The 22,159-nt window shown below is 42.1% G+C and overlaps 1 protein-coding gene and 2 long non-coding RNA genes across 3 annotated transcripts in view; 2 read left to right on the forward strand and 1 right to left on the reverse strand.

Annotated features, from left to right (window-relative positions):
• On the forward strand, positions 1 to 21,367 carry LOC115486328. The gene is made up of 2 exons (XR_003956495.1): positions 1 to 3,791; positions 19,608 to 21,367. It is a non-coding gene; the product is annotated as an uncharacterized LOC115486328 (long non-coding RNA).
• Arl8b (ADP-ribosylation factor-like 8B) overlaps positions 1 to 22,159 on the forward strand; it is a 40,665-nt gene that overhangs the window by 8,083 nt on the left and 10,423 nt on the right. The window lies entirely within an intron of this gene.
• Positions 11,269 to 22,159, reverse strand: part of Gm35417 — a 25,867-nt gene continuing 14,976 nt past the window's right edge. Inside the window, exon 2 of the long non-coding RNA XR_377956.4 lies at positions 11,269 to 11,745. This is a non-coding gene — a long non-coding RNA (predicted gene, 35417). The remainder of the gene's footprint in view (positions 11,746 to 22,159) is intronic.

The following is a 22,159-nucleotide window of genomic DNA, read 5'->3' on the forward strand; positions in this document are numbered from 1 at the left end:
CTCCAACTCCCAGAATGATATTTTTTTCTCATATCAAGAAAAAAGACTTTTAAGTTTTAAAAATTTATAGAGCTTTAAGGATTACTTAGTAATCTCCCAGCGGCTCGTGCTGTAGCTCATTGATAGGCTTGACGTGTTGGCTGTCCAAGACTGGCTCAGTCCACAGTACTCTAAAACCGCGTGCCTATAAATGTCTTTAGAACTATACTAGCAAAATAATTGTAGGCTTCAGGTATCTAAGAAGTAGCCTCCCCCCCACCCCTCGAAATGGGCTTTTTTTTTTCTCCTAAACTGGGTTAGAAAGAAAATTATGTGTTTGTAGAATGATACTAAAAATATTTTTGTACCAATTACTTAGTAGCAGTTAATTTAGCATGTACAAAGTGTTACTATAAGGCTAAATTTAATAGCATATGAGTTCTATGTGGTTGAGTTTATTTGAACTCCGTTTAAGTGACTATGTGAGTTGGAAAGATAGCGTTTAGGGATGGAGAGCCAGCTATACTCCCTAGTTCAAGGCTGCCTTCTGCAGTACCGTTGTTTGCAAGCCCTCTAACCCTTGTCCTAGTTTGCTTTCTATTGATATAGTGATAAAAACCGTGACCAAAAGCAAGTTGGGGGAGGAGAGGGATTATTTATTCTTAACACTTCAAGGTAACAACAGTTCATCTCTGAGGGAGTCAGGGCAGGAGCTGAAGCAGAAGCCGTGGAGGAATGCTGCTTACAGGTGGTTTCCCTGGTCTGCTCAGCTTGCTTTCCTATACAACCAGGACCACGCGCCCAGGGGGATAGCTCTCACAGTGAGTGCACATGCGGGGGTGAAGAAAAGCCAAACATGCAGGTGAGGAAGGATAAACAATGCAGTGGACACAAACACATATCTAATTGTTTTCCTTGCTTTAATTCTGTCACAGATTGTTTTGGGTTTGGTGGTAGCTAAATGAGAAAAATATGTTCAATACTGAAATCAGCGTGGTAGAGTCAGTATAAAATTTAGTATGAAGCTTTATAGCTTCCATTTGGATGCCAATTCTAACCATATATAAGCTTAGTAAGTTATATAGACTTTGAGTTTGGCTAATTTTGGTACATGATGTTTTTGTTTCTTTACTGTTTTTTGAGAAGAGTTTATAAAAGTCATTAATCAAGAAAGTGCCTCATAGTCAGACCCACAGGCCATTCTGCTGGAGAGAGCGCCTTGATTCTATGGTTCCCTGTTCGTAGATATGTCTGTATTTGTGTCAGGTTGACAAAACCTAGCTAGCACACCCTCAATTCAATGCCTGTTTCCTCATGTGTAAAATGGGCACGTGTAAGCTGGGGCATGGCTTCCAGCGGTTGTCCCATTAGTATATAAAAACTCTGAGCAGTGGACGCATGGGAAGAGTCGATTTTAGTGACTTCTGTGTCCCTGTGGCTGAAATACCTCATCTTACAGGAATAGTTCTTTGTCTTGGGACTGGAGAGGATTCAGTTAGTGTTCACTGGTGTCCCATGCTTTTTTTGGTCAGAACATTAAACTGGCAAGACTGTGGCTTAGCATACTTGTAACTTAAAAAAAATCACATGTATGTACAAATTGTTTGTGTGCATATACTTGTGTGTGAGAGTTGCTTGTTTTCTTCCACCATATGGGCCCATCAAACTTAATTTGTCAGGGTTGGCAATAAGTGCCTTTATCTACTAAGCCATCTTGCGCCCGCCCTGTTACTAACTTCTTGGCATTGGAATCAGAGAGAGGAAACAGAAAGGGATCAGGATAAGGTATATTTCCCAAGGCCTTGCTGTATGACCTTTCTCCAACCAGGCCCTTCCTCCTACTTTTGACCTACTTTTCATAATCCCGTCATAGTATAATCCATCAAGAGCTTCATTTTAGTGTGGGGATTCATGCCTGAAATCCAGCATTCAGGAGTCTGAGGAAGGAGTTACAGGCCAGCCTCAGCAATGTTGGTCTAGGTCAGCTTGGATTACAGAGTGAAACCCTGTCTTAAAAACTCCAAACTAAAGAAAACCTAAACGTTGCCGTCATACGTATGCATATCCTAACTAAACGTTGCCATCATACGTACGCATATCCTAAAGAGATATGCTTTACTGATCTTCTAGGTATTTCTGTCTATCAAGCTGACAAGACTCACCATGAGTTTTTAGCTATTACACTACTGTAATCTGATCACCTTTGAAAGTGGGGACTTTCCTTTCACTGATAACACTCTAACTGTGCAGAAGGTGTTTGCTACACACTGGATGCTTAGCTATGTCTTCCAGTAAATCAATAGTATCCAAAATAGAAAATTAAGCAAAAAGTGTATTTATGAACGCATTTTAAAGCTCAAAATATAATGTTAAGGGTAGGTTTTATGCCTGGTGCCATGGCACACACCTTAATCCCAGTGCTCTGAGGCAGAGGCAGGCAGAGTTCTTTTAGTTCTGTGAGTCTACATAATGAGTTCTAGGCCAGCCAGAACCATGAGATGAGACCATGTCTCAAAAAGAATTGGGCGGGGGCAAAACCAAATGGGAGTTTGGAGCCAGCATGTTTGGGGTTGAATATTGCAGTGGCTAGAACTCATCTGTGGACATATCTCTTGGCTACTTTCCTTCCTCTTGGAAGTGAGATGATCTTTAAGCTGCTTTACAGAGTTGAGAATTAAGTAAGTGCTTGCTTAGCACTGTGCTAGTGCTAGAACGTAGTCATTGAACAGTCATTTCTTAAGGCCCCTTGTGTGGTAGGTAGATTCAATTCCTGTCCAAATTTCACTTGATTGTACCTTCAGGATTAGTAGCTTTGTTTAAGAAGTAAGCTTTTTTGCTTAGTTCTTGGAAATTTTTGAGTGTTTTGGATTTCATCACTGAGACAGACTGACAAAGGTGTTCAGCCCTAGATTTACTAATAATCCCCCACATCCTCGAGGCTTGGGAGTGCGAACTCAGGACCTTGTGTTAGGCAAATACTCTTCCATTAGACTAAATTCTCATCCTCATTTTTTTTCTTTCTTTCCTTTTCTTTTCAAGATTTATTTATTTATTTTATGTATATGCGCACACTGTAGCTGTACAGGTTGTTGTGGGCTTTTATGTGGTTGTTGGGAATTGAATTTTTTTAGGACCTCTGCTCGTTCCAGTCAACCCTGCTGCTCGCTCAGTCCCTGCTCGCTCTGGCCCAAAGATTTAATTATTATTATACATAAGTACACTGTAGCTGACTTCAAACTCGCCAGAGGAGGGCGTCAGATCTCATTACTGTGGCTGTGAACCACCATGTGGTTGCTGGGATTTGAACTCTGGACCTTTGGAAGAGCAGTCAGTGCTTTTACCCAGTGAGCCATCTCGCCAGCTCCTCATTTTCTTTCTTAACTAGAATGGATGTAAGAATAGTACATTTAAGCTGGCTTGGCAGTGCAGACTGATGATACTAGCTCCTCAAGAAGTTGAGGCAGGAGGATTGCAAGATTTTAAAATTACTGTGTACACAAATAGAAAGCAACATTATAGACTTACTTGAAGGTCCCATCTAAGCATACCCTTGACCAGAACGCTGGCTTTCTGGAAGGAGGCATTCCGGTTAAGGGCCAGGTCTGTCTTTCCTATGGCCTTAGTCTCCTTACCATCTTGTGGCATAAAGCTGGAAACCACATCTCTGTTTCCTTGAAAGACACAGAGGTTTCCTGGCCAGCGTTGGTTTAATTCTGTGTTCTGAGCCTAAGAGTTCTAATCTGAGGTACAAGATTCCAGGTCTTCACGTCATTCTTGAGTTTCCATAAACATCAGAACGGAACAGTAGTAAGGTTGGTTAGCTGACTTGTTTGTAATCCGATAACTTGTAAACAGTGGAGCAAGGTAGAGGATACCTGCATTACCCATCCTCGTGTTGAAAATTGTTTTGACAATGAATACTGTAATGCTCCAGAGACAGGAGGTGTGTGATACCTGTCCTCACCATGTGAGGAGAACTGAGAGGGGCTTCACAGCTGACCTAAACCTGGCATGTGCCTCCAGTGCCAGCAGTGGAGAACTGGTACAAGAGAATTGTGAGTTTGAGGGCAGCCTGAAGCAGGTTTTGTTTGTTTGTTTTGTGAGACAGGGTCTCACCTCCTTCAAATTCACTTTGAAGCTTGGGGTGGTGCGGAACTACATAATCCCTTGCCCTCTGTTTACTGAGTTCTGGACTTTCAGGTGTGCCACCTGTGCCCACTTAGCCTGATGAAGTTTAGAGTTTGGGGCCATAAAGTAGTTGAGCTTTGCATGTGACTTAGCCATAGACACTCTGAAGGGTTGCTTTGCCACTTGATAAGATCAGCTCCTTCAGGTCCTGTAAGGACTGCTAGTTTGGAAACTGGGTATGGCCTGTTGCAGTGTTACATGCTTGCCTTTGTGTTACATATGAAGCCACTGTTACTGGCTCTTGACTATATTAGCCTTCCTAGGAACACATGTAAATCTTAGCATTTCCGTTGGCAAGCTTTGGAAGAGGGGCTAAGATTTGCAGGCGAATTAGCAAGATGCATGTGGGGAGAGAGACAAGGGAATGGACCTTCCTTGTAAGTGACTGTGTGCTGCAGGAGATGCCAATGTACTAAGCCATTTTCTTTTTTCTTTATTTTCATTGCATTTTCCTACTTTATGTGTAGTGGTGTTTTGCCTGCATGCATGTCTGAGCACCATGTGCACATGTAGAGTCCATGAGTCATTGACTGGGGGCTGGAGTTAATAGACAGTTGTGATTCCCCACCGTGTGGTTACTAGGGACTAAGCCCAGGTCCTCTAGCTGAGTTCTCTGTCCAGCCCTCTGAGCTTTTCTTTGCCTTCAGGACTTTGGCCTGTTTCTGCTCCTTTCCCTCAGGTAGCATTGCTTACACATTCATTCAGGTCCCAGGTCTGTGGAGCTTCCTCAACTTGTAATTAGGCTTCATTTTCCTATTCTCCTACTTGTTCAAACTTGGAGTTATTTGTGGTAAGTATCTGCATTCCTGTCTCTGCCTGCACAGCATACTCTCTTGGTATGTAGCACTGGGCCTGACTCGGCAGACACATTGTAATTACTTAGTAGAGTGAAGTAATTCTTAGTATACTAAGTATTACTTAGTATAGTATAGTGAAGCAGTATAGGGTAATTCTTAAGTATTTATTTTTTTATTTTAATTTTTTTGAAACCCCTTTGAGGCAGGTTCTCACAATATAGTCCAAGCTAGCCTGGAATTTGTTATGTAGCTCAGGCAGGATTCAATTTGTCACAACATTATCCTTTTGCTTCTGTCTCCTAAGAGCTAGGATTACATGTATGATCCACCATGCCTGGCACTAGTTTCTGATTCTTTCTGCAAATTTTTGGTCCTTCTGTGTGTGTGTGTGTGTGCGTGTGTGTGTGAGAGAGAGAGAGAGAGAGAGAGAGAGAATGAAACTCAAATGTTCCTTTGTCATAACTCACTGTACATGTTAGGCCATCCTGCTGAGCAGTTCGCTCATCTCTTTTATTTTCCTGCTGACAAGATTGGTTGCCATTACTAACCTAGGCTTTGTAGATGAAGTTGCAACGGCTTGAAGTTGATGCTCTTGTCGGTGTTGAATGTAGAATGCCAGCAGCTTCACCTCCTTAAAAACTTCTCAAATGGCTATTGATTGATGTTATGCTTTAAATGTACAGTGGCCTCTGGGTTCATGTGGTTGAACACTTGGTCCCCAGCTGGTGGCACTCTGTCAAGGTTGTGAAACCTTAGGAGGTGGGACCTCCCTGGAGGAGGTGGGTCTCTGCTTATGTGAACTGGCTTGTGCCTTCACAGCTGCTGGCTTCTGCTTCTATGCCATCTGTCACCTCCCTCCATCAAACAATGAGCCAAAGTAAACCTCTTTTCTTCCAAGGCGCTTCTTGTCAGGCATTTTGTCGTTTTTTGTCATGGTGATGAGAAGAGGTAACTACCCTAGTAGGTTAACACTGACTCCCTCTTTCCCTGTAAGTAATGACGCTTGCTTGCTGTACAACAAATGACCTTGAAGTGTTTGAGGTTTATATTTAAGTGTAGCATAACTTTACAGTTTTTAGAAGTTAGGCTTGGGCTTAACTAACAGTTTTGACACCAGTTTTGTGACCTTGATATCAAATTTTTGTTTCTGTAAGATGAGGTCAGTGAAGTGGATGATGGTTGGCATCACTCTTATTGCTATTGCTGAGGTTGCAATTATTAACATATGCTTCTGGGGATGGAACCCAGGGCCTCATGCATGCTAGGCAAGGATGCTACCACTGAGCTGCATCCTCAGCTCACCATCAATGCTATTTTTATGAATAGTATTCATCAGCAGTAGGTATCCTGCTAATTATAAGATGTTCTGCTCGTTTGTTCATTCGTTCGTTCGTTCCTTCCTTGCATTTATTTATTTATGAATTTGTAACATGTAGCACAGGCTGGCTCTGAGCTGGTGACCTTCTTGCCTCCTTGTTTTGCGTGCTGAGACTCTAGGTGTGTGCTGTAACACCTGACTTGAACAATGATGCATTTTTAGTAAAGAAATCAGGAGTCCTTAGGAACATTCTTGGTACTAACTACAGTCTCTTTCTGATCTTCTGCTTCCTGATACTCTCTGATAATTGTAAGTGGGTTATAGACAGCTATAAGTAATGATGTATCTATCTAGAAAGCACTCCCCTTTGGAATCTGTGTCATATGCCATGACTCAATATTTCATGTAAGTGCCCAGTCTCACTGTAAAACTATGCTGTTCAAACTGACAGGGCTGATCGAATGGTTTTGCAGTGCTCTGTGTTTCTTCAAGGAAGCCCAGAGGTAGAGTGGAGAGGAGCCATAGAAAGAGAGTCTGTGTTATCCTTGGTGTTTTCTGCAGCCACACTATGCCCTGCTGGAGAGAGATGGATGGCTAGAGAAATGACCTACTGATATCTCAAACAGATAGAGCTGTGGTGGCTTGAATGAGAACGCAGAGCCATAAGCTCCAGATTAATGTTTCTTTTATTAGGTACCTTTGGTCATGGTGTCTTGTCATAGCAATAGGGTGGGAATTAAGAGGATAGCTGAAAGGAACACATTTGGTTTAAAGTATTTTTGGGGAATTAGAATCTGTAATGTTATTAGGACTGGTGAGATAGTGCAGTGGATAACCGTTTAATCCCACAACTCACATGGCGGAAGGAGAGAACCCACTCCTAGAAAATGTCCTCCGACCTCCACTTGTGAGCGGGGGCGTGTATTTCTCCCCAGTAATAATCCAGCTAAACCCCCAATTGTATTAAATGTTGCATGGAGACTGAGCAGAGGACCAGAAGTTGAAGCCCACCCTGGGCTACATAGTTTGGGGCCAGCTGGACTACAAGAAACCCTGTCTCAAAGAACCAGGAAGGGGAAAAGTCAATTGGCAGAATTGAACACGGATTTCAAGATAAATTGTTTAACGTCAAGTTGGTCACATTCTGCTTCTAGGGAAATATTCTGCTGTTTAAACTGTAACATCATTAGTGGCTATTTAGGTCTGCAATTAAGCAAATGTGAGAAACACGAGGAAGTCACGGAGAGACCGTTTCCAGGGTTACATTTAACCCATGATTCCTGCTGTACTCGGAACCTTTACAGCTCAGGATGAGGGCTGAGATGGTGCAAGCACAGTAAACTACTTTGCCACAGAAGTATGGGTTCAGGTGTGGGCACACAGGAAGATGGAGAGGAGAATCTTTGGGGCTTGTTGGCCAGCCAGGCAGGCACCAGGCTCCAGTGAGAGACCCTGTCTCAAAAAAAACCAAAAAAGATGGCGAATGACGAGGATGATGTCTGATGCCAGCCACTGACCCAGAACTCCTAAGCCTCCTTCTGCTTCTCAAGAAGTGCTGGGATTATAGGCACACACCGCCATGCCTGGCTGCCAGTCAGTGATTATGTGGACAGCCCTATTGTGTTTATATGCTATATAGCATTTAACTTTTTCTTGTTGGTGCTGGGTGTGAGATCCAGGGGCTTCCTGAGGTAGGCAGGTTTGCCGCGGAGCTGCATCCCCAGCCTACTCCTAGCACGTTGAGTAACAGCCCTTCTGGCCTTCACCTATCTTCTCTTTGGTATTCCGTATAGATAGAGTGCATGTTAGGAAGGTGGTCTGTCTCAGGACTTCGCTCCAGAGCCAAGCCTGTAAAATATTTGATGAAAAATCTAACGGATTACAAATCTAACGGATTGCTTCCCTCTTGCTGCCTTCAGGAGCCTCTGTCTTTGTCTTTAGACAGTTTGCTGGTGTATGTCTTGGTGTAGGTCCCTGCTGAGAGTCATCTGGAATTTCCAAAATATTTGTGTTGGTCAGCTTGGCGGTGTCTCACTCATCCATTAGCCCCCAGTCACTTTTTGAACATTTTTTTTCTTTTATTTTTGAGGATTATAATATAGTTATATTTATAATACATTCTCCCTTTCCTTTCCTCCTTTTTTTTCCTTTCCTTTCCATGTACCCCTCCTTACTCTCTTTCTAATTCATGGCTTCTTTTTTCATTAATTGTTACATGCATGTATGTATATACATATCTTTCTAAATGTAACCCATTGAGCCTGTGTAATGTTACTTTGTGTCTCTTTTCAGAACTGACCATCTGGGATTGAATAAGCAGTTGGTGTGCTCTTCCCTGCGAAGACTTTCTCCCACTCTTAGTTGCTTGTAGTTCTTTGTGTAGTGTTGAGAGCGTGTGGGCTTTCTTCCATTCACTTTGGTTTGTGTGCTGTCCTTCAGCTCCTGATTAGGCAGTCATGTTGGTGAGATTTTATGGGTGGAGTTTGAGACTTGAGAGTTTGTTTCAACCTGGTGGAGCAAGCCAAGAGTGTGGTACAATGATACAAGCCTGTAACCCCAGTATTCTGAAGGCTGAGTCAGGACTATGACATTTATCTTAATGTTTAATAAGGTTGAAAATTTGCAGTGTAGGGTTTGACAGAGGCTCTGTGGTTGGGAGTGCAGGCTGTTCTTGTAGGGACCTGAGTTTTATTTTGTTTGTTTCTTTTATTATATTATTCTTTAATCTTTTTTTACAGTGCAGTCATTATCCCCCTTCCAGTCTGCCCTCTGACTCTTACCCTGTATCTTCCCCCACTCTCCAAGAGAATGTCCCTCTCCCCCTGCCACCAGACCTCCTTACTCCCTGGGGCCTCAAGTTTCTAGAGGGCTAGGTGCCTCTTCTCTCACTGAGGCCAGACCAGGTAGTGCTGTGCTGTATATCAGCTGGTGTATGCTGCCTGGTTGGTGGTTCATTGTCTGAGAGAGCAGTGCGATCCAGGTCAGTTGAGACTGCTGGTCTTTCTATGTGATCGCTCTCCTCAGTTTCTTTCAGCTTTTCCCTAATTCAACCACAGGGGTCAGCAGCTTCTGTCCATTGATTGGGTGTACGTATCTGTATCTGATTCTTTCAGCTGCTTGTTGGGTCTCTTGGAGGGCAGCCATGCTAGGCTCCTGTCTGTAAGCACAACGTAGCATCAGTAATAGTGTCAGGTCTTGGAGCCTCCCGTTGAGATGGATCCCAATTTGGGCCTGTCACTGGACCTCCTTTTTCCTAAGGCCCTTCTCCATTTTTGTCCTTGTAGTTCTTTTAGACAGAAACAATTCTGGGTCAGAGTTTTAGACTGTGGGATGGCAACCCCATCCTTCCACATGATGCCCTGTCTTTCTACTGGAGGTGGGATCTACAAGTTTCCTCTACCCACTGTAGAGCATTTCATCTAAGGTCCCTCCCTCTGAGTTCTGAAAGTCTCTTACCTCCCAGGATTCTGGTACATTCTAGAGGGTCTCTTCACCTCCCAAGGTTGACTGTTTCCATTCTTTCTGCTAGTCCTCAGAGCTTGAGTCCTGTCCTCCCCAATATCTGATCATTTTCCCCTTTTCCTCTCCCTGTTCCCTCTCCCACCCAGGTCCCCCCCTCTGTTCCCCCAACCCCACTCTGTGATTGCTTTCTTCTCCCTCCCAAGTGGTATTGAGGCATCCTCACTTGGGCCCTTCTGCTTGTTAACCTTCCTGAGTTCTGTAGACTGTATTCTGTACTTTTTAAGCTAACATCCACTTATTAATAAGTGCATATCATGCATGTCCTTTTGGGTCTGAGTCACTTCACTTGGGATGATTTTTTTTCTAGTTCCATTCATTTGCCTGCAAAACTCATGATGTCCTTGTTCTCAATAGCTGAGTGTTACTCCATTGTGTAAATGAACCACATTTTCTGTATCCATTCTTATGTTGAGGAACATCTGTTCTTTTCCAGCTTCTGGCTATTCCAAGTAAGGCTTCTACGAACATGGTGGAACATGTGCCCTTATGGCATGGCAGGCATCTTTTGGGTGCATTCCCAAGAGTGGTATAGCTGGGTCTTCAAGTAGGTCTATTTCCAAGTTTCTGAGGAGCCTGAGTTTGATTTCTAGCACTATTACTGGGCAACTCACAGCCACCCGTGAGTCTAGCTCCCAGTGATCAGACATCTCTATCCTAAGAGGACATTGGTGCTCACTTAACCCTACATACCTCTACATAGACACACATGAAAAAAAAAGGCTTGGGAAAAGAGTTGCAGTATACTTTGAAGCCTTTCCATTGCAGCTTTTTGTTGTGTAGTTTAGACTGAAGGACTTAGGTTGCTTAGTCTGCTGATTTCTATCACTGGGAGCCCCTAACAACCACCCAGTAAAGCTCTAATAGATACCTACCTAGAAGATAACTTGGGATTTTGACTTTAATTTTCCTTTCCATAGTACATTTTCCCCCTCCCTGAGATAGGTCCTTACTATGCAGCCCTGGCTGGCCTGGACCTCATTTTATAGTCTAGGCTAGCCTTGAACTTAGAGAGCTATCTGCTTCTACCTCCCCAGCAGCAGGACTGAAGTTAGGCATCACTGTGCCGGGCTGCGATTTATTATTATTATTACTTTAAATATGGATTGTTACTCTGTAGTCCAGATGGCCTGGAACTCATAACTTTCTTTTACTTCAGCCTCCCAAGAGCTGTGATTATAGGCTGGACCTCTCTGTGTGCGCCCCCTTCCCCTTTTGTAACTTAAAAAAAAAGAGAAAAAGGCAGCAGCGCATATACACTGCAGGGCAGGCCTTGGGAAGACGGTCTGTCCTTCTCCTCTGACTTTTTGAAATACCCATTACTTACCAGAAGGAAGGAAAGCTCGAAGACTCACCTTGCTATTATTTCCCATCCATCCATCCATTTCAGAATGAGTCTACAACTAAGTTCCAGTCTATGCTGGGGTATATAGTAAGATCATATACCCCAAAGTAAGCAAGTCTGTATTAACAAACAAAGAAACAATTTATTTTAATTCATATCTGTTAATATACAGTTGTTTATTAACAATTACTCTTGCTCTTTAATGTTCATGGGAGATGCATTCATACTGTGCTTACTGTAGCTCTAGCTATTTCTTAGGGTATCTGTTCAATTTTGATGGCTTCTCAGTCTTTCTGAATACTTGAAGATACTGGGGGAGGGGTGCTTGCTGGGTTGGTTGAGTAGCAAAATGAATTTACACATAGGCAAACTGAAAATTGTAGGCATTTTTTTAGGCATGAATTTGGTGAGATCGTATTAAAATGCTGTCAGTGACAGGTTTTGCACACAGGAAGCTTCGAGAGATCTTGGAAGTGAGTGTTCTTCGGGAATAGAGGTTACCAGAGTGAGAGTGGCATGCTCCTAATTGAAACTGGGGCTGGAGATCAGTTTAATCCTCAGGAGTTGTCTTTGAAAAAGAGATTGTTGCTGAGTCTCCCCTGGAACATACAGGCAAGGAGAGTTAATTAGTTGTTTCAAGCGAGTTAAGATTGGAATACAATTAGGTTTTTCATTAGTAGTTCTCATGTATCATTATATAGCAAGATGTTGTAGAGAGAATTTTAGTCTGATATGTTCAATTTGCATAGCCTAATGCTACATAATAGTAAGACCTTCACGTGATTTTAATGTTTCTAGTCAAAAGATCTGTCTTGGAATGCTTATTGTTATTTGTGGTACTGTGTATAATGATTTTATATATATATATATATATATATATATGTGTGTGTGTGTGTGTGTGTGTGTGTATATATATATATATATATATATATATATATATACATATGAAAACTTACCATTACTCATCTTGAAAAATAGACTTTGCAGCCACTATCTGGACTAGGCAAACCTGCTTGCCACTCAAGAGCTGCTCATCAGAGGCAAACTATTAGAGTGGCTCCTGGGGATATTGCAGCTATGAAGAGTTAGACACCATACTGCCTGAGTATAGGTTTGCTTCACCTATGAAAGGAATGTGCTTTATTAAATGCCAGCAGCTCAGAAACAATGATGCTTCATCTCTGGTGGCTTTTGAGACAAAGAAGAGAAAAAGAAGCCAGAGGAAAGGGAGCAGAAAGTTTTTGAAGCAATGAGGCAGGATCTGGTGTAGGAACTTAGGAAAAGCAAGTATAGAAACAGATCACGTGTCCATTCTGTGAGCGGTTCTTAAGGTTTTCTATATCTGTCGGATCAGAAGTGACAGCTAGACTGAGGTGTAGAGATCTAGATTCATTTTCAAGTGGCACAATCAGGATGATATGCGGCAGTTGTCTTTGAGGAGTTTTGTTGTTGTTGTTGTTTTTGGAAACAGGGTTTCACTGTGTAGTCCTGGCTGTTCTGGAACTCGCTCTGTAGACCAGGCTGTCCTGCAACTCAGAGAGAGCCACCTGCCTCTGCCTCCAAGTGCTTAGATGAAAGGCGTGCCACCTCCACTACCAGGCTCTGGTTTCAAGTTTGAATTGTCCTTTTAAAGTTACTAATGCAAATGATATTTTAAAATATTTATCTTTTTAGATATTTATGTAGTGCCATGTGGTGTGCAATGCATGTACAATCATACATTGCATTGATGTTTAACCCATAGCATTATGTGTGCTCAGACATGTGCTCTACGACTAAACAACACCTGTAACCAACCTACCTACCTACCTACCTTCCTTCCTTCCTTCCTTCCTTCCTTCCTTCCTTCCTTCCTTCCTTTCTTTCTTTCTTTCTTTCTTTCTTTCTTTCTTTCTTTCTTTCTTTCTTTCTTTCTTTCTTTCTTCATGGTAAAAACATTCAAAACACTTTGTTGTAGCTTTATGAAGTGGGCAGTTTGTATCATTACCTATATATAGTTGTCCAACATTATCTTTAGGGGATGTAAAAATCACCCCTTCAGGAAGGATTTTATTGGACACTCATTTGCTCTCTATCACTGCCTCTTTTGCATAGACTATTTTAATAGTTCTTGAGCAGTATTTTTATGCTTGTTTTGTCGTTTCTCTTTTCTTTCTACTCATGAAATGAGTGAATGATTAAGTGGATGGGAGAGGCAGAGTGGCTGAATGGCTTTATAAGACCACAGAGGAAAGAAGAGCGCAGTAGGTGCTTATAACTGTATAGCGCAGTTAACTCTGTCCATGCTGTCAAAGACAGAGGTAAGAGGTGAGGCTCCGAGCAGCTGAGCACGGACGCCTGTGAGGGAGCGGCTTTGGCCTGTGTCTTGCTGCACTTTTACTTGCCTGTCTTGTGCACCTAGGAACATCACTTTCATCTCTGCGGACAGACTAGATAAAAAACCTGCCTTACTCGGTGGTTGAAGCCAGTGTCAGTTGATTTGAATAGGTGAGTAGGTAGATATAAAACTGGCTACAAACCAGTGCATTTGCATGGAGATCTTGTTTGTATAGAGGTCCTATCTGCAGCATGCCTGGAAGGCTGTCTTTGTCTCTGCCAGGGATTTTCTGAGTAGTTTGAAGATTGTTTTTGAGTCTGGTATTGCCAATTATGCTGGGTTTGAAAAAAAAAATCTTGCATTGTTAGGATTTTGCAACAAGTTTTGTTTGATTTTTTTTTTCTTCTTCTTCTTCAGAGAAACACTTTTCTGAATTGGCTTATCTGGTGTGATGGCCCATGTGGGGAATTTGCATCATTTAGAAAAAGAATACCTCAGCTGCCTATATCTGTAGGGGAATGGGAAGTTTCATTTTATAGTTCTGTTCACTATTCCTTCACTTTGCTTATATTTCTGAAGAGAGTTCTCACTCAAGGGCTGTGGGACTTTTGAGGGGCTTTGCTAAGATGAATCCCATAACTTGTACTACTTTTCAACTAATGTCCTGTAGGGAGGAAGTGTGTCTGCAGTTGGGAGTGGATCCAAATTGGTGCCTAAGAGTGAGAACAGATGGTTGGTGTTTTGAAGGGATGACTGGCTCAGCAAGGAGGAGCCAGTGATTTGCATGTTCTTTCGGATGGTGCTAGAATGGACAGTATGGATGAGTTTTCTCACCCTTCCAAAGAGACCCTGGTGTGTGTGTGGTGGCAGCTGATGTAAAGAAGCCTGCTGCAGTGATCTATGCATTTCCAAACAAAGAGGAGCTTGGGCTTGAAAAAATGCACACATACAGTTCACTTTCTGGCTTCTAAGTTACAATGGAAACATTGGAGTCGATTGTAAATCAGTTCCTATTGCTACAAACAACAAACCAGGCAGTTTTAAAGCCATGGTTTTTTTTTTTTTTTTTCTTTCTTTCTACAATAATTATAAAGCATGCTTTCTTCTATTAAAAGACATTTGTAAGTTAGTGTCCTTTGGAATAGTGAAGACATTTTCAATCTGGTTTGTATTCATGTATCCACTTCTGAAGTAATGAGAATTTCTTATGATTGAGTGTAATCATGGAATTTGCTCTGCCCCTTATGTACAAGATGTTGTGACAGCCCTTTGTGTTCTAAGAGCAAACACAGTTGGTAGAAGCTGCTATAAAGTGTTCTTTGACCATTCCTGTTTTAAAAGCCAGTCAAGGTTGAGGATGTGTCGTTTTCCATGGAACTGGGGATCCTGTGAGTTTCTGGTTACAGCTCTCAAAAGGGAAGCCCAAGCAGGGCAGGTAGCAGGGTCCCAGGTCTCACCCACTACCGCGATTTTGCCAATGGCAGCAGCAGGGATAGCAGGGGTGTGAGCTTGGCCTGCCAGGTGGGTCTAAGGTCCAGCAGTGACTGCTTCCCCAGAGTGTTACAACTCAGTAAAGCAGCCACTCTCAGACGATTCTCGGTGAAATAACTTGTGTGCTTTATTCCATACGGATAGGAACTCTATAAACATTGAGGAGTAGGACGGGATGCGGATAGATGCTTCCCATTGGTTCACTCTGAGATGCTAGTGATGCTCTAGTAGCATGGGGAAGCGCTCCAGGTGTTTGTCCTTATGTGACTGATGGTCGTGGCCTCTCAGTAGGATGTTGTGGTTATGCGTTCCAGGGCAGGGAGAGTTTGGCAGAGAGCTGGTCCGATGCCTACTGTACTCAATTCTGAGTTCCATGGGGTTTGGGCTCACAGAGCCTTACCTCTTCTTTCTGGTGGCATGGGTCACTTGCCCCACAAGGATGTAGCTCTGAAAAGAACAATTGCTTAGCACGGCCAAAAACCAAGGTTGGATTTCTAGTACATCAAAAAAATTAATAATGCTATCGATGGAAATTATTTTAAGTGTATAGAAACATTGCATGGTTAAAAAAAAAAGCCTTTTGGAGAACACCCATATGCCCTTCAGCAGAATCAACGTCTTACCAGCATTTTAGTTTACTCATTTGGCTATGTGATGCTCTTCTGTATGGCTATCCATGTGTACCCTGTGAGCTAAAGTCACAAGGTAGAAACTTATGACTGAAACTTGGTTAAGTATCTGAAGCAAATTAAGAGGAAACGAGGCAGGGTCTCCTGTTAGTGCATATGTCATGCTAGCTGGCCTGCAAGTTTTGAATGTTGTCTCTGCCTTGCACCTTACTGTAAGAACACTGGGCTTACAGCCATACGCTACTGCATTTAGCTTTACCTGTGTTCTGGGATCCACTCTTAGGTCTGCTTGCATGGCAACCACTTTACCTACTGAAAGGTGTCCCTAGCCAGGGTAGTTTAATATTTAGCTGTTGTAGATTATTGGTAGCAATGGTAAGATATTGTCAGTACATTTCAGTAATTTACCTGAGTAGTACTGGCAAAGAAAGCGATGAATGAACCCTAAGAAGGTCAGGAGCACCCCAGAACACCACTGCTCTCTACACCGTGGCATTTTCTTATAGCAGCATTACTGATGATCACAATTTTAATTTAGTCAGGAGGGTAAGCTTTCCTGTCCCCCTCCCCTTCTATTCTCTTTACATTTTTTCCTCTTCCTTTGTTTCATATTTATTTTTAAAATAAGGAAAAAATTAGATTTATTGATTTGTCTAAATGTTTTGTGTGCACTTATGTATGTGAACTGTGTACATGCCTGTGCCTAAAGAAGTCAGAAGAGGGAGTTGGATCCCTTCAAGCTGTAGTTATAGACTATTGTGAGCTGTCATGCGGATTCTGGGAATTGAACCTGGGTCTTTTGCAAGTCTTTATAGCCTCTCTCCCATTAAAATAAATCTTATTATTTTTTTATGAGCATGGGTGTTTTGTCTGACTATGTGTCTGTGTAATACTTGCATGCACTGCCCATAGAGGCCAGAAGAGGGCGTTAGAGTCTCTGGGATTGAAGTTAGAGATCTTTGTGAACGGAAACCTAGGTCCTTTGTAAGAGAAGTGCTTTGAACTATCTATCTACCCCTTTCAATAATTTTATGTATGTGTATGGGTGTTCTGCATGCACATATATCTGTGCACCATGTGTGTGCCAGGTACCCCATGAGGCCAGAAGAGGTGTCAGATTTCATGGAACTGGAATTATAGATGGTTATGAGCCAAAATATAGGTGCAAGGGATTGAACCCAGATCCTCTAGAAGCAGCAGCAGTCAGTGCTCTTAACTGCTGAGCTATCTCTCCAGGCCTATTTATTTATTTTCCGTGGCACTGGAAATTGAATTCAAGGCCTACTGGTGTACCATGAGCTGCTTGGATCCTATCTGTCTCCCAGAGTGCTGGCATTCTATATCAGTACAGGTAGGGTCTTCCCTTCTCTCCTTTCCCCTTGCCCCCCTTCCATCCCTCCGTACCTAATCCCTTCATTAAGATTATTGTTATCTAATTGTTGGAAAGTCCCTGTGTACAAGAACATTGACTAATAGTCCATAGGTGTGTGTGAGAAGTGTGTGTTCATTTAAAAAGTTTTCTGTGCAGCCTCCCACTGGCCGCCGTCTTTGAGGACCTCATTCACAAGGGCGTGTGTTAGTTTTCTTTTTTCTTGACTGACTTAGTTTACTTGGCTCATCTGGCATGTGTCAGGACCTCCTTCCCTTTTCAAGGCTGTTTAATATTCTGTTGTGTGTATGCATCACAGTTAGTTTACCTGTCTTCTCGTACACATGTAGGATCGTCTCCCTCTTAGTATTTTAATGATGCTGCTGTGAACATGAGCCTGCAAAAATCTCTTAGAATCCTTGTTTGCTTGCTCCCCTTGGGTCCAGCCTGTGCTCACTCTTTGGTTTGTGATTCAGTTGCTGGGAGTGTCAAGGGTCCAGGTTAGTAGACTTTGTTGGTTTTACTGTGGAGTGCCTGTCCTCTTCTGGTCCCTTCAATCTTTCTCCCAACTCTCTGTAGACTCCCTGAGCTCCATCTAATGTTTGGGTGTGAGACTGTGCATCTTTTTCCATTGGCTGCTGGGTGGAGCTTCTCAGAGAACAATTAGACTAGGTTCCTGTCTGCAAGCAAAATGGAATGTTATTAATAAGGTGAGAGATTGGTTCTTGCACATGGGATAGGTGGCAATTTGGGGCAGTCATTGGTTGGCCATTCTTTCAGTCTCTGCTCTATCTTTATTCCTGCCCATCTTGTTGGCAGAGCACATTTTGGGTGGAAAGTTTTGTGAGTGGCTTGCTGTCTTTATCCTTCCACTAGGTGGCCTGCCTGGCTACAAGAAGTAGTGGTCACTTCAGGATTCATATCCCCCACTGTTAGGAGTCTCACTTCCACCAGCAGTGAAGGTGTGTTCCCCTTGCTCTGCAGCCTCCTCAGCATGTGCTGTCCTTTGAGCTTTTGATCTTAGTTATTATGATAGATGTAAGGTCGAATCTCAGAGTTGTTTTAATTTGCATTTCCCTGATGACTAAGGACTTTGGACACTTCTTTAGGTGCTTCATGGCCATTCTGATTCCTCTGTTGAAAATTTTCTGTTTCGCTCTGTACTTCATTTTTTTTTAAGATTTATTTTATGTATATGAGTACACTGTAGCTGTCCTCAGATATACCAGAAGAGGTCATTAGATCCCATTACAGATGGTTGTAAGCCACCATGTGGTTGCTGGGAATTGAACTCAGGACCTCTGGAAGAGCAGTCAGTGCTCTTAACAACTGGGCCATCTTTCCAGCCCTGTACCTCATTTTTAATTTTTTTTTTTTTAGGTTGTTGGTGTCTAGCTTCTTGAGTTTTTTATTTATTTTAGTTATTAGCCCTCTGTCAGATGTTGGGTTAGTGAAGATCTTTCCCACTCTATAGCTGTTGTTTTGTCCTAATGACAGCATCCTTTGACTTACAGAAGCTTTTCAGTCTCACGAGGTCCCATTGACAATTGCCTTTTAATTGAGACTGACTGTGTGGCCAGGAAGAAAGTGGACAGTACATGGGGACGAAACCCAGTCCTTTATAAAGCTGGGCAAATGCTCATTCATAAGTGACATCTAGCTCTTGGTCCTTCCCACTTCATTAAAATCTTCGTGACGTGTCAATTACTTACCATGAAACTCAGCAATGTCAGATGTACAAATCAGTGACTTCAACCAATGGTTTGAGTTGCATAGCTGTAGATCCATAACTCTCATTTTCTTTCCCAGTAAGATCCCTTATGCCCTCTTCATTCCTAGTCTCATCCCAGGTAACCAGCTTTCTGTCTCTTTTCTAGACATTTTGTAAAAGTGAAATCATAATATAGATGGTCTCTTGTGTTTGGCTTTGGTTTTCTTTTTAGACAAGGTGTCACCATGTAGCCTAGATAGTCTTGAGCTCATGATCTTCCTGCCTCAGGTACCTGAGTGCTGGGATTACAGACTGCTGTGCCACTATCAGTGCAGTTCAAGTAGTTCTATAGCTAGTCCTTAAGGAGAAGGCTATGGGGAGAAAACAGTATGCTCCTAAATTGAAAAAAAAAAAAGGATAGAAAATAAAAATGGAACCTTCCCCAGCCACCTTGAATTCAGGTTCTAGCCTTAGCTGTATAGAGAAAGATGTCAGTTTAGCCCACAGTCCAGGTGTTCACAGGCATGCACCGCCTTTCGAGGCTCCTGTAAGAAGCTCCTGGCAGTTGGCATCACAGCAGGGTGAGCATCGTCAAGAAGCAGCGATCGCATTGCAAGGCTCAGGGTCAGGCTGCAGCACATGCAGTGCTGCTCTCTGAGAATCAGCTCTGGCCGGCCTGTGAGCGACTGTGGTCTTTTCCCAGGCGGCGCTCCTGATAAACCAGCATGCCTTCTAGACCCCACATTGTAATGCCACTGTGGGGTCCCCCCCACGAATCCTGGGGACACAAGCTGCATCCAGACTGTAGCATGTAGGAGATTCACTGCTGGCTTTTGAAGACCCACAGTGTTTCTGATAAGCAGCCCTGTCCCAGTCTTCTGCCCTTTGTGCACAGCAGAAGTTTCACTTTCTTTACAGTCTTCTTTTCTCTTCTTTTGAGACAGGATCTACCTGTGTAATTCAGCCTTGCATTTATGATTCTACTGCCTCAGCTTCCTGAGTCAAGATGGGATTACAGGTGTATGATATCAAGCCCAGCAACACTTATTTTCTGAATTTTAAATGTTATCTTCTTAGTAGTTGTCTTAATGTTTGTACACTAAATGTTTATTTAGTTTTAAATTTGTGTTTTCCCAATGACTAGTGATGTAAAACATCTTTTCATGGGCTTATGTGTACGTAGCACATCAGGACCACATATCATTTTGATAGCTCTAGGCTTTGTTGTTTTTGAGCTAAGGGATCCTTAGGTAGCTCTGGCTGTTTTCTGATCAGGCTGGCCCAGAACTCAAAGAGATCCGCCTGCCTCTGCCTCTCAAGTGCTGGGATTAAAGGCATATGCCACCATGGCCCAGCTAGCACTAGATTTTTTTTTTTTTTAATGTGTAATTTATATTGACTGAATGTAGTGTGTGATGACTGTAATTCCCGCTTTTGGGAGGCAGAGGCAGGACGATTTGCATAAGTTCAGGGTCAGTTGGGGCTACTTAGTGAGACTGTTTCAAGCTAACATCTCTTAAGTGAAAATTCCGGGAATAATGTTGAAAGTAATATTCGATTTCAGTTACTTAACATTTTTCCTGCCTGGAACAAACAAAACACTACTGAACAGGCAGGCAAACAAACAAAACAAAATAAAAAACTTTCTGAGTTCTTCACAGGAAATTAATTTGTAAAATTGGAGTCAGTATTACTGAGAACTTAAAACTATAGAATGCTTGTGTGGATAATGTAAGGTCACACACAGTACACAATAAGCCAGTGTTGGGGCCTCAGAGGAACAAAAGTATCTTATTTGTTTGAGTGATCTCTGAGAGCAGTCCTGTTGGTTTAACCAGCACACCATGTTGGCCAGTTGAGAAGTCATCCACTTCAACTTTACAGTTGGTAAAGTGTCGAGGATATAAACACATAAACGTAGCATTGACTATGGTTCAGTAAGTATATCACAATAGAACCAGAGGAATGTGAGCTCTCCTGAGTAATATGACACTGTAAAGGATTAAAATAATAACCGAGTGGGTAAATCAGCTGCTTTGTGGAGTGACTTAGTAACCATTAAATACTGAATACTGACAAAGGATAGCAAGCAATAATTCTGACTGTGTTAACAAAGTTATTAATTTGTAAAGTTTATTTGGAATGTGGGAGGTGAATCAAGACAATTTGAAACCATTCTAAGTTTTTAATCTTTGATATATTATAATATTATAACACAAACCTACTGTTTATTCAGAAATACACAGTAATGGGGGAAAATGAGGACTCAGCTGTATAGTTTTCTCTGTATGATGTTTAGCACACCTCTTTTAATTAGAAATGGGTAGATTTAAAAGTAGTGTGATATAATGGCTATTGGTTGTCCAGTTGGAAATAGAAACTTTCTGAAAGTTCATAATCAAATTCCAAAGAGAGGAGTATTATTTTAAGTATTACATTTATTTATGTGTTGAGTGTTGGCATGCATGTGTATGCATACCATGGCATGCATGTGTGTGTGTTCAGATGACTCACAGAGCCTGGCTTTCTCCCCTCCATGTGGGCCCAGTGACTGACCTTTAGTCAGCACGCTTATGGTAAGCACTATACCACTGAGAAGTCTTCCAGTCCCTGGATGAGCATTTTGAATGTAAAATAGTAATAAAACACTATCGTAAAACATCTAATTGTAGTCTTAGCACAGATAGTAAAGTTAAGCCAAAAAGAGGACAAATTGATTCATAAAATGAAGTTCTAAATTAAAGTGCATTTTATTAGCCCTATTAGAGACAAACTCATCAGTATTTTTTTTCGCAGAACTATTTGTTTCAGCATTCAGTTTAATATTTATTGCCAAAGAAATTTAGCCACCAAAGATAAAACTAAAAGTTTTACTTTTGACTTCTCATTTCTTTGTGAAAATTTGTAAGTTTTCGTGTCATACTATAAAAACTCTTCCTCTGCATTTTAAAAGATTTATTTTTTATTTTATGCATGTGGGTGTTTTGCCTGCAAGTATGTATGTCTACCATGTGCATGCAGTGCTCCCACCCCCAGAAGACAGCATCAGCATCCCTGGAACGGAATGATGTTACAGATGCTTGGGAGCCCTTGTGGGGCCCTGGAAGAGCAGGTAGTGCTCTTCAGTGCTGAGCCATCTCTCCAGCTTCCCTGCCCATTTTTATTTATATATAGATCTATCTGTCTATCTGGCCTGGAAAGTGCTCTTTAGAATAGCTGATCTTGAACTCACAGAGATACATGTCTGTTACACAAAAGGTATATATATATATGTGTGTGTGTGTGTGTATATATATTACTATTAATATGTCTGGAAAGGTTTCTTTTTTAAACTTAGGAACATCTATAAGAAATACCAGTACATTTCCAAGACGCCCTTCTATTGAGACAGGGTGTTGGTATGTAGCCCAGGCCAGGCAGCTCTTAAACCTGTGGCGTTTCTTCTGCCTCAGCATTCCGCATTCTGGGGTTACTTACTGGTGTGAGCCATTATGTC

This window comes from Mus musculus, chromosome 6 (assembly GCF_000001635.26).
Source record: "Mus musculus strain C57BL/6J chromosome 6, GRCm38.p6 C57BL/6J".
NCBI classification, from domain to species: Eukaryota; Metazoa; Chordata; class Mammalia; order Rodentia; family Muridae; genus Mus; species Mus musculus.